Here is a 4,166-nt window from a genome sequence, read left to right as displayed (position 1 = left end):
CCTTTGTCTAAAGGCGGATACCGACAGCGTCAGGAGCCTAGAGCTGCTAGACTCCCGCGTGGAGGTATCTCTGCCTCTGTCCTTACTTCTCACTCAGCTTCCAAAATGTGAGCCTCGATCCTGCCAGGGTGTGGGGCTGACCCAGCCTGATTTTGCGGGGGGAGGAGATGTAAGTCTTTCTCTGGAGCTGGTCCACCGGGCGACGGGCAGAGACTTCGCACTCACTACTTTCGTTATTTTCTGTGGTACCGGCATCACAGAGAGTAGTGAGGGCAGTGAGGGACGGTAGAAGGGCCGAGACTTCGGGGGGCTTCGTCTCCGAAATGGGGGAAACGAAACGTAACAAAACAAAAAGGCAGCAACGCTGGATGCTCGACCAGGCACCGGCTTTTGGGGCAGCTGCTTTCGATTGCAATCAGCTTCAGAGTTACAAAGTCTGCTGTGTGGGCGCCACTTTCCCCTTTGTGCCCTCGGAGGCCTCTCTTTGTCCGTTAGCCTCGGACGCACGGAGCAAGGTTCCTTGTAAGCGGGTGTTTTGTGGGCCCGCTGCTGGTCCCTGGTACACGCAGAAGGGAAACGGTGCTCCGAAGTTGGACCGGCCAGAAACGCTTCCAGAGGGACAGATGGCAGCTGCTGGTTCTTCTAATGGATCACCTAGGTCTGCGGCCATGGGGGCATTGAAAATCGAGGAGAACCCGCTCAGCGCAGTTGCTGAGCCGAAGCCAGGATGCTGGCATCTCATCTTCTCAGACTCAGGGTAGAGCAAATTTGTCCTTCAAGGCATAGCCCCCCAAAAAACACTCTGCCCCTTTCCCAGAAGGCGCAAATACCCAGACTGAACCCCCCAAGCACAGTAGTACCCTCCTGAAATCCGGATCGCTATTTGTGCCACTTGGAATTTCTCCAACCCCAAGGCACTATGGCTTAATGTACCTTCACCACAGCTTCGCCCATTGGAAAGGGTCCCCGTCCTTTGCTTGGCGCCCATTTTTAAGGGTAACTCACTTCTGGAGTTTTCATTTTGGGTAGCCCCATAGCCACCTCGATATTTGTTTTGGGGTTTCTCTATCCTTTCTTCAAAATCTTCCCTTCTATCTTCAGCCTCTCTTTTCCTGGGAGCAACCTAAGAACTCACCTCTGTTCTTGGCCTAGTTGGGCTTGCTCCAGGCCCAGGAAGAGTCTAGGTCCTGCCAGCAAGGCCGATCTTCAGGGTTTATGTTTCAGATCTAAATCTGAGTTTGGTGCAAGGGAAGGAGTACAAAGTCCAGCGCCTTTGGCTTATCTAATGCTAGAGCAATCTATCCGAGGCAGGGGTTTTCAAGACATCAGATAAAGGCCTAATCATTTTCATAGGACAGGTAGGAAGATGAACTTGGACTGTGTGCAGGGATCTCGGAGCTCTAGCGTTCATTCACTGGCTGGTGAGAGCTCAAGTCCCCAAGTCCTAAAATGTTCATAGGATGTTCCCATCCCCACTCACTGGGGCTGTCCCATGTTCATAGAGGCAGGTAGACGATGAGGCTTCTCATCTCTTTTCCTCTGCCCTGCTCTGCTTCTCACTAGGAAGGACCCACCAGGTATTTTCCTAGTCAAAAACTTTGGTGAAACCCGATGGTGGCTGTGGTGGGCGCTTGCCTTTAATATTAGTGCTCGAGGGAGAGAGGCAGGTGGATCTCTGTAAGTTCGAGGTCATCCTGGCGTGAGTTTCAGTACAACCTGGACTGTTACACAGAGAAACACTGTCTCAAAAACAGACAAAAAAAAAACAACCAAAAACAAAGAAACGGAACAAAAAACCATAAACACCACCAACAAAAAAGGTTGTTGGGGACTCCTTTAAATACGAAGACTAGAGACAGGGAAAGACACACTCTTCTCCCTGATATAGAGTGGCTTCTCCACTTAGACATTGTGTCTGTCTGCAGCACCTGTCCAGACCAAGGCCACCTTCAGTAGCACGAGTCCTGGTGGCAGTTGTCTCTGTGGGCTAACTTCCCCAGGAGACGCCTTTGGGAATGACTGTTTCTAGTGAAACCTGCCAGGGAGACAGGCTGCACAATGAGGCTGTATGTGGGTCCAAGTCCAGACACAACTGCCAAAAAATGGACCCCAAGTCCAGATAGCCTGGCAGGCCTCCATGCCTGGGTGCTGTTAGCCATAATCCTTGCCCTTCATTAGGACCTGGCTGCTCAGGACAGGTGCCACCTGGAGTTCAGGTGCGGTGGCCCACCAGGCAGGGAGTCTGAGCAACGGCAGCCTGGGGCCAATCACCCAGCAAGACAATCCTGGGGCCAGGCTGTCTGAGGACGTTTATTATTATGCCAGCACTCCTGTGCCCTCTCAGTTGCCCTTCTGGGCCTTTCTGAAAGTTAATAAATTTCCATAAAAATGCTTTTTTTAAATGGACAGGCAAGCCTGTAGTAACCAGTATGTTTGGTGGGGAGAGGAAAGCAAATTGGAAGGACCCTGGGGGAGGTGGGAGGGAGAGAATAGAGAAAGGCCATTCTTTCAGCAGCTGGAGAGAAGTTTAGAGGGGAATAAAGAGGAGAGAAGGGAAAAACAAATTGGGGCCCCCACCCTGTCACAGCACTCCCATTCTTTCAAATTAGCCTTGCTTTCCCGCAAAACCAGCTTAACGTTTTAAGACAAAGGTAATGAGATGGGTGGCCTTAGCTCAGTGTAGGGGTTGGGGCGCTCTAATGATGGTGTGTGTGTGTGTGTGTGTGTGTGTGTGTGTGTGTGTGTGTGTGCTACCAGCACAGCCGCATTCAGGATCACTTTTGCTGCGGATGGTTTTGAGGATTTGGCTAAGCACTCGTCGTCACTCCTTTCTAATAGAAGATTGCGCTATAACCCTTCTCAAAAAAAATTCCTTCATTTCTCCTTCCTTAAATGGAGCACTAAATTGTATTCTGGCGTAAAGATCTATGTTCAGGTTCTTGAGGAACCCCTGTCCACGGGTGGAATCCTTCCGTGTGCGTGCGCCTCCTGCACAGGCATGCATGCTGAGAGTAGGTGTCTGTAGGAGAGCACCACGCATTCTCGCCTGGCGATTAGGACTCGATGCTGCTGGGCAACTAAAGTCAAATATAAGTGACAATTTCCCCCTCCACCAGCAAGGAAAGCGGGTTACAAACCTCTCTTTGTATCTCGGCAGCTCATTTAATCTTATTTATGCATTTTGTGCAAGGAATTGTGGGATCTCTCCCCACCGTAAACAATATAGGAATGTTAAAAATAACGATCTTCCAGCACGTGTCCACTTAGGCGTAGCAGTGACCTGGCGAGAATGTCACAAGGTTCCTGAGTTTTCCGAGCTGCGAGGAGACCGGAGAAGTGCAAACAAGCATAGAGGACTCGGCGGCCGATCTGGCTAGCTTATAGGCTCCGGAGCCCCAAGCCCAGAGAGCGGCCGCTTTAAGGAGGGGGAGGGGAGGTGGCGGCGGGGGAGGGGCGGCAGGCGGTTCCTGTCACCAAGCTGCCGCCGGCGCATCACGTGGATACGTGGCGCGGCGGCCATTGGCCCGAGGCACGTGTCCAGGAGACCGGCCCGCGACGTCACTCGAGGGGGCTCTGTTAAAAATAAGAACAAAAATCCAGAGTGAAAGTGTCTCAGGTTGTGCTAAGTGGCCTGAAATTTTCCCGAGCCCGCGCGGAGGCGGAGGCGGCGAGGGCGCGCAGACTGGGAGGGAGCGCGGGAGGCCCAGCCCGGCCCGGCCTCCCGCCCCTCACCCATGCGGCTCGGGCCGCGGTCCTGCGCGGGGCTCAGCGGGGGCGCAGCCGCTCGCCCGTGGGGCGCCCCGGCCCGCAGCGGGGCGGCGGCCTGGCGCGGGGAGCCCCGGGGCGGGTGGAGCGCAGTGCGGGCCCGCGGGCCTCCATGTGCATGCTGGCGGCGGCGGGCGAGCTGAGCGCTCGCGCCCCTCAGCCTCGAGGGCCGGCCGGGACAGGCGGGCGGCGACGGCCGAGCAGTGGCGGCCCGAGCGGGCCCAGGCGGCGGTGAGCGCGGGGAGCGTGCTGCCTGCATGCGTGCAGCTCTGGCCCGCCGTGGCCGAGGCGGCGCCGCCGGAGCCCAAGGCTGCTGGCCACCGAGAGGAGCGTGGAGCCGGACAGACGTCCTAGGTCCCCTCTGGAGTTCGGTGACTGTCTGAAGCCGGGTGCGTCGCCGA

The sequence above is a fragment of the Arvicola amphibius genome, chromosome 2 (genome assembly GCF_903992535.2).
Source record: "Arvicola amphibius chromosome 2, mArvAmp1.2, whole genome shotgun sequence".
NCBI classification, from domain to species: domain Eukaryota; kingdom Metazoa; phylum Chordata; class Mammalia; order Rodentia; family Cricetidae; genus Arvicola; species Arvicola amphibius.
Note: the sequence above shows the minus strand (reverse complement) of the source record.